Source organism: Gavialis gangeticus, unplaced genomic scaffold, assembly GCF_001723915.1.
Source record: "Gavialis gangeticus isolate Ggan-Ray unplaced genomic scaffold, GavGan_comp1, whole genome shotgun sequence".
Classification (NCBI taxonomy): Eukaryota; Metazoa; Chordata; order Crocodylia; family Gavialidae; genus Gavialis; species Gavialis gangeticus.
In genome coordinates this window covers 29,921,227-29,929,686 of record NW_017729004.1, presented here as the reverse complement: position 1 = coordinate 29,929,686, position 8,460 = coordinate 29,921,227, and the positions used below count along the sequence as shown (strand labels likewise).

The 8,460-nt window shown below is 39.8% G+C and overlaps 1 long non-coding RNA gene across 1 annotated transcript in view; it reads left to right on the top strand.

The window, feature by feature from the left end:
- LOC109291267 overlaps nt 1-7,110 on the top strand; it is a 9,470-nt gene extending 2,360 nt beyond the window's left edge. The window contains exons 2-3 of the long non-coding RNA XR_002095794.1: nt 4,203-4,346; nt 6,481-7,110. This is a non-coding gene — a long non-coding RNA (uncharacterized LOC109291267). The remainder of the gene's footprint in view (nt 1-4,202; nt 4,347-6,480) is intronic.
- The last annotated feature ends 1,350 nt before the right edge of the window (nt 7,111-8,460 follow it).

Genomic DNA, 8,460 nt, shown 5'->3' with positions numbered 1-8,460 from the left:
GTGCTCTCACCTTCCCTGGAAATCTTCAAGAGGAGACTGGATAGGCACCTTGCTGGGGTCTTATGACCCCTGCCACCCCCAGTGCTCCTTCCTGCCCATGGCAGGGGGTTGGACTCGATGATCTGTCTAGGTCCCTCCCGACTCATTGATTCTATGATTCTCTATTCAGTCCAATCACACGGGTAATGTTTTAATACAGTGCTCCTGTACTATGGTCAGAGCAATTGCAATTGTGATATCAACATTTTACAACTAACGTTTATAATTCCCCCTGGAAAGCAAGGGTGTGGGAATCTATCATTGTCATCCCTGCCCCACTTTGCAACGGCAGTCCCCCCACCCCTCCCATCAGATCCTGATATCACAGGTACTTGTTGACCTCTTTTCCCATAAATCAGTTCTGGCATCAACTCACTCTTGAAAATTTCTAGGCCTTTCCCTCACAAATGTTATGTAGTGCACACCAAATTCCAGTGACATTCAAATAGATTTTTTTAGGCAGCACCATCATACCTGTATTTGTCCTATTTCTCATTCAGCCACCAGCCACTGCCTGGTGAGTAATTTAAAATTTATGATGTGAAACCACTTGGTAAGGTAGGGCTTCATGAATGAGAGCATTAGCATTTAGGTTGGTTCTCCCAAAGTAATAGTGGGCACAGAAATCATGATGATATCAATGTTATTGATTTGGAATAAAGTCCCAGATGATTCCATGTTCAAAATGCTAGATCTCAGGAACATCTTGCTATCACGCACACTGCTGGAATCTTGCTTGGATGCATATTAATTGCCACAGCCCGTATAATGACGGGTGGCATTTTTTCCTGGTTGATACATTCCTGTGCACCTTCAATGGCCCCAGCAAGGTTTGAGAAACTTGTTGACTCAAAGTTATTTTGGGAACACTAATCTTTAATGCCAGTGAATAAACTATTTGTAGCAACTGTATTGTAAATTTTTTCCACCAAACAAAGACCGTTGTTTTACCAATACCAAATGAATAAGCTACTGATCTATAGCAGTAACATCCTGCTACCTTGGTAAGATGCTAAGTTGAATCTAGGTGGCCCTTCCTAAAAAGTGGGTGAGTGCTTCCAAACAGCTGTCTGGAGACCATCCTTTTCATGTGGAAGTTAGAGACACACTGCTGATTACCCTAGGTGTGCATATGTGCATGCTGATGTGCTTCCACCATTCTCTGCTTATGGATCCACCCCATAACCACTGTTACAGTCTGAAGCATTGCTGCACTGTGTTGCCATGCAGCCAGTTATCTCCTGGCTTCTCAGGAAGATAAGCTGCTGCCAACATACCCTTAACTATGTTTTTTTTATGCTATATCTATTTTTTTCAGCTTTCACAAAACAAGTTGCATTCAAAGCAGATAGAACAAGCTCTCTTTCAGAGCGGGGGTCATGGCTTGTGACAGGGAAGGCACATTATTGCATTGACAGGCAAACAAGATTTCAGCATGAAACCCCAGGAAGAGCAGACAAGTTTTCCCACAGCACACTGTGAAGTAATGGAAAGAATAGCTCCATTTATTGCACTGATTAGCAGGATATCCATGATTCTCAAGGCCAGCCCAACATAAAAATGTAGTACAGCAACCATGTGGATGTGAACAGATGGGTCTAAAATGTGGGGGCTTTGTAATGAGGACATTATCTATATTTGACTAGACTTGGCTAACTATATCTTTAGTGAAGAGGCAAGGATTTTTGTGAGCTTTGCCCTTTTTGTTGGCTGAACTGCATAGTAGGGAGGGAGATAGACAAACTGTTGGGTACCACTGTATCCTTCTTCAGGTCTCCAAGATGAGACTTGTCTATCTGCGAATCAGTACAGATAGAGAAGTGTCTGCAGCAAGTTTTAAAATGCTGACAAGCAGCTTTATTCACGAAGTAGGTAGGATTACCTTTTCCAGACCTCTCAGGTACTCCAGTAATGTGCATGCTGTATTTCCTTGATCTCTCCTACAAATCTAGCCCTTTGTCCCTCTGAGCCTCCAGTTCCTTGCTGAGAGATCCTGTCTGCCAGGCCATTTACACAGCCTGATCTTTGCAGGCAGAACATGTGTCTTCCATTCCCTGAATCTGTTTCATCAGGATGTCCAATGAAGCCTGAACATTCATTACAAATCCTTGAATACTATTCACTGTATTTTTAATGCTTGATTTTTAATTTTTTTTTCTTCTCTAGATGTGCCCTCTATCAGAGAAGCCAAGTCCTCTTTTCCCCTTAGATCTTCCCTCAGAGGCCTACATCCTGGAAGCCAAGGATTGCTTGATCTCCGTGGTTTTTTGATGGCTCTTGAGAATGGAGGGGAGCATGAGTTTTCCCCAGCCATAGGTGATGATCTAAGGTTTATCCAAGAATCATTTTGTAAGGGTTTGAAAAAAACTTCAACAGTGGCAATAAATATTGCAAAATAGGGGGAGCCTGTTAGACTTGCATCTGCTTCACCCCCTGGCCCTTGCATGCAAAACTTTAATTGTAAGGTTGCCTCATTTGAAGGAGCAGGTTTTAATCTGTGAAAACGTTTTAATCTGTGTTCATTTTTGCACTGTTCCTAATCATTTCTTTACAAGGAGAATGATGGCAGTAATTTAATAATACAGATTTTTATCAAAGTGCAATTTTAATCAAAGTTATTGATTGGCTGTTTCAGTTTTATTGCAAATGTAATCTGCTTTCATCTAGACTTCATGTTAGCTGTTTACTCTTAAAACTTTTTCTTCAAGGCAAAGAAAAATGCAACTTCTGAGGGCCTGTTCCTTCTACCCATGGCTCACAAGTATCTTACACTACAAGTTACCCTTCTGATTCCGTTGATCACACAGATTAAGATAGGTGCTGCTAAACACAAGGAAGGGTGGTATATCTGGACTTTTGTTCATCTGGATGAAATGGGCCCAAAAATACAAAGGTAGTGCTAGCATAACCTGCCACTGTACAGCATAAAACAGCTCTGTTTGGGGGTTGCAAGCTGAGCATCTTCAGTCTCCTTAATATCATGACAAATAGCCACAATGGGAAAAAAATAGGGGTGTGTGCGCGCATGTTTAGGGTTTTGAAATACAAATTATTAAGATTTCATTATTAAGCTATAACAAAGTATTCCCTTTACCTTTTTTTATAGAACGAAAAATAATTGTGAGGCTTTTCAATAGTGGTAATGTTTCCAATTGTCCTGTTAGGAAGAAAGAGGGAAGTGTTAACTGAGATGGGCTAGGACCATTTTTAAAGCCTGGCTTATTTGTTGAAGGCCAAACAAAACAAAACTAATACATGACAGGGACAGAAATGCAGCCCTTCTGACTTCTATTTGTAACCTCACTGCTGGAGAAAGGCAGGCCTGATGCCCAGCCTCTTCCGAGGCTTGGCACCAGCATCAGGCTGTTTGACATACCACTTTTACCTGTTCTTCTGGTCATGGGCTCACAGTAGTGTTGCTGGGGTAGATGATGTCTTGGCTGGCTACATCAAAGCTTAATTGCCTTCAGAGTTTGGCTTTCTGGCTATGGCAGAGCACTGGTAATAAGACTGCTGGTGAATATTGCCTGAGTGGCTTTGTTAGAGGTTTTTTGCTCTTCTTTACTGATAAAAGCATTGTCTGCATTTCCAACTACTTTCACATTTCTTATAATTGAATTTGCTATTGCAGTACTCAAAATCCTAGTCTCCAATGGATTAAAGTACAAATTGATATAGGTATGCCAAAAGTCTCCTTCAAGAGATGTGACAGATGTGAACTTTTTCCCCTTTTGGATGCATTTAGACACTAGGTATGGACTGCTGGCAAATGAACATAGACAGCAGGTAGTGGTAGCAGTGTAAATGTAATTCTCTGGCTGTGCCCAATCAGTGCTGAGTATGGGACAAAAAATAATCCAGGATTTGGCACTCAAAATTCATTGATACTTGGTAGAATTAAACTTCTGAAAGTGGAGTGGCTCCATTTAGCTATATTTCCTAATCCCACTGAAGGAAAACTGAATGCTTCTGAAAGAGACCTAAAACATACCACAGCAAAGTAGTAATGGGATATATTTAGTGCTACTAAGTGTAAACTAAATTGTGACTCTTCTATTTCAAGTATCGTGTGGTTTCTTTTTTACTGTCTTACCACTTCTACAATTTAACCTCTGTAAAATATATAGGAAATTGCTACATGGATTAATAAAATATAATTATAGGCTTGTTCCAGAGTCAGGGGATTGAAGATGAAAGGTGAAAAGACCCCAGATTAGCTTCAGTAGGCCTTCTGTATCGAGATTTAAGAAGAAGAAACTGCACTATCAACATACAAGGAGGAATTTTTACCTGTGATTTATATTGAGGTTAGCCTGAATTATGTTGTGTCATGTTGATTCATTTTTTTCTTTTACAGGAGATTCTACTCAGCGCATGTATTGTTTCTTCAATGCAAGACCATTGAGACTTTATGGGTTTTCTTGCATCCTATCTTCTTACAGACAGATTTCTTTCTAAATGTTTTTCACATTTATTGTGTCACAAAGAGAAAATCTATGGTTAGATGTCTGTTCTGATCTGCTAAGCAATGCTTTTAGCTTCAAGGCTTCAATAGTCAGACAGGCCTCAATAGGACTTCACATGTAAGTAAAATTATGCATGTGCTTATGCCTCTGAAGATAGAGGATAAATATATCGCTCTAAAATTTTAACTTGGGGAAACCCAAGTAGAATGAAATGTATGCAAATATTTCTGTCTGTATTTGAGTTTACCTGGAGAATAACACTTGTTAACAGCATGTAAAGGCCATTTTTAAGAAGACTAGTTTGTATCCACCTTCTTGGATACAGGTCTGTTAACTGTAACATTGTACAATATTCTGTTGCTTTGGGATGTGTCTACTTGACATTTTTACTCCTTTTTCTTTATTATGTAGAATTATTAAGAAAGTTAAAAATAATTTTAGGGAAGGATAATGTTAATTGGCAATATTACAAATGAAAAAAGTACTTAAAGAATAGCTTGAAAGGCATTTCCTCAGTCTCTTAAACTTAGGAGGGCTTGTAGTGGGGGAAAGGCAAAATAGCTATAACAGTGGGCTTTTATACCAACAACTTTGAAATGATCAATAATTATGTAGCCTCAATATATTTTTTTGGCAATTTGGGTCCTAGGTATTAAGATATTAATTCAAGGTAATTATTACCTATGAAAAATGGAGCACAAAGCCCGTCAGGTTGAAAGACAAAGCAGTCAGACCTCTTACAGTTTCTTAAAGTAATGAAGACATGCATGCAACTTAAAGTAAATTTGAATTTGAGGAAGGTCATGGTTTGAAAATAGAGATCAAGATCTTCTTCCTGAGAACAAGCATGGTGGGGTCAACAGAAGTGCAACCTTCTTCATGTTACCTGTATCCCTCAATCTGACACAAGGAATGTTGTCAAGAGGTGAGAGGAAAATGGACTTGCCAGATCTGTGAAATTCTTTACAAATCTAATGAGTTTGTGGAGAAGGGGAACATTTATCTGTTCACAAGTAACTATTGAACTCATGATGCACAGATTTGGAGTGGCAATTGAAAACTTCACGTAAAAACATGGGGACTGAGCCAAAAATATAAAATCTTCCACGTATGAGTAATAATTTCTAATGCCAGTGGTTCTAATGACTTCAGAGGACCCCATGTGCAAGCAAAGGTTTGCAAGATCCAGCCTGAAAAAAGAAGGAAATGTTTGGTGATGAGGGTAGAAAATTGCATTTGGAGTTTGATAGGTTTTTTTGGGTAGGGTAGGGAGGCGTGGAAAGAGGGGCATTGAAACAAAGCCCTGTTTTTAATTTTGCTAAACCTGTTTCTTGAATTAGAATTTCTGTTGGCAACAAAAATTGAAACGTTCTTGAAATAAAATTTTAAAAATTGTGTTTAAATCAAATAATAGACACCTTCCATAAGTGGACTACACTTTAAATCTAGTTATATACAGTGTTTTGTGGCCATGAAAGCCTATTGTTCTATTGCATATTTGCAATCCACATGTGGTTAGTACAATTGCTTAAAGTCGTTTGTTTTTGCCCTGCAGGTGTTTCAGTGTGTTTTATAGAGTAGCAAGCTTCTTAGTTTGGACTTTGACATTTTATAAAACAGATACTAAGCAATGTGTGTATTGCAGCTGAATGTATCATTTCTGTTTACCACAGTTTCAGGGTTCGTTTTTTTTAAAAGTATTTATTGATTGACCATGTATGTTGTTTTTTTCTTTAACTGTAAGTATTTGTTTGCCATTTATGGATGAATGCTTAATTATTGGAAAATATTAGGTGTATTTGGATGCCCAATAGCTGTACTATGTAGCATTACAATACGAGTGATTTTTTTAACATTGTTTTTATACTTCCTTGCTTTGTTACTAGCATTTATTGACATAAAGCATCAGTTTGAAGCTTTTGTCTAATTTCCCATCCTCTTCAATTTACCTCCTCCTGGTTTTGTTTACATTTAGCATATCTGTTAATGAGCTTCAGGTGGAACAGACTCTGCTAAGATCCGTTTTTGTCTTGGTTATGGCCCCATGAGGACTACGTACACATCTCGTGAGTGGATTAATCTTTAAATCATTACTTTTTGTAAGCAGAGCCTGTGATTTGAATGACTAACTGCTGGGCTCATTTTCTACTTGGGAAATAAGGTTTGCAGAGCCATGACCAAATTTTGAGTTTTGGGTCACTATTCCCATTGACTACAGTGAGAGCTGTGGGCACTATGCATGGTTTTGAGGAGCTTTTGCATCATAAGGGAGCAGATCCTTCTGGTTACTGTACTGGAGTAAGTCACCCCTCCAGCAATTCTCTTTTGGCATGGCAGGCTCTAGCCAATCACACATGGTTTGTATGGTGACCTCCAATTAAGTGTACTATATCGTGAGAGTGCTAACGTTTGTTGCACTTTTACCAAACAAAAATACCCCTTGTACTTGACTATTTAATGCTATAGATATATATGTTTTGAGAAATGTCCTGTTCTAGTAGTTTGAAGGCCTGGTCCTCCATGGCAATATCTGTGGGAAGATTTCCAAGTCTCTGTAGGATCTTGTTGACTCAGTGGTCTCTTGGCACAACATGCATCTCTCTGAAGATCTTAAAAAAATCCCAAACTTAATTTAAAAAAAAGAAAAGTAGGTCTCTGGCTATTATGGTAGTAAAGACAACCTTAAGATGTGAGCCAAATGCACCTAATGTCTACTGTGCATCCTGAGGAGGTGATAACTAAGAGGTCCAGTCTTCACTATCCCTCAATGTGAGGATGTAAATCTGCCAAGGGGGTGGGGAGGTGGCAATTACTGATGAGTTTTAATATGGCTGCAGAGTCCAATCCATGCTGCCCAAGTTTTTCCACAGATGAGACAGGTGGTACCTTGGGGGGAGGGGCACACAGCTGTTGGCCAGGAAGTTGTGCATTTTCCTTCTTCCTCCCTGTCATTTCTTGGCCACCTGAGAAAGACAGCTCTTTTCGGAGTGGGCTGTAGCTGGATGTATGGTGCAGGGCCATTGAGACCTGTTACCAGCCAGCACTTCTCAGTTTGTAAGATTGATGCCACCCTTCTTAGGGTATGCTTTAAGGGTGTCCTTGTAGTGCTTCCACTGTCCTCTGGTTATGTTAGCTGCAGAGAGGATGCTGGCACTTGTGCATTGATCTTCTCATCTAATGTGAAGGATCTTCCTGAGGCAATGCTGATGGAACCATTACAGGTGCTTAAGATGGCTTTGACTCAGGTTTCACACCCATAGAGTAGTGTGCTGATAACCACTGTGTTGTAGATCAGGATCTTGTTATCCATCTGCAATCTCAGTCAATAAAGACATGGCAAAGCAGCTTCCCAAAGGATATGCTGGCACAGTAAATCCTATGTTTAATTTCTGTGTCAAGACTGACTGATTGGGAGAGGTGGCTGCCAAGATATGGCAAACGCTCAATGTTTTCCAGGGGTTCTCCACTAAAGGTAGTTTGTGGAGGGAGGGGGGCAGCTTGTGTTAGGGCAGGCTGATGGAGCACCTCCATCTTCCCCATATTAAGGGAGAGTCCTAGGCTATGGTAGGCACCTAGGAAAAGGTCAAGGGTAGACTGCAGATCAGTCTCAGTGTATGCAAGGATAACGCAATCATCAGTACACTGAAGTTTTGGTGATGCCAGTCTTGGTATTTTTCAGTTTGCTGAAGGCACCCCAGGTTGAAGAGCTGACTGTCCATTCAAGAGTCAACCCCTATTCTGGGGGGAAGGCAGCCATGGATGAGAATTAAAAATCAGAGCAAGATAGATGGAGAACAGGGTTGGGGCAATGCTAAAGTAAAAAAGCAGGCAAGAGTGAGAAAGTTTGTGTTATTGATAATTGTAACAAGTTTGCTTTCAGAGAGATGGTGTGACAGTATCAAGGAAAATCTGGGTTTTGTTTTTAAAATGTAAAACTAAATGTTGATTAAACTGT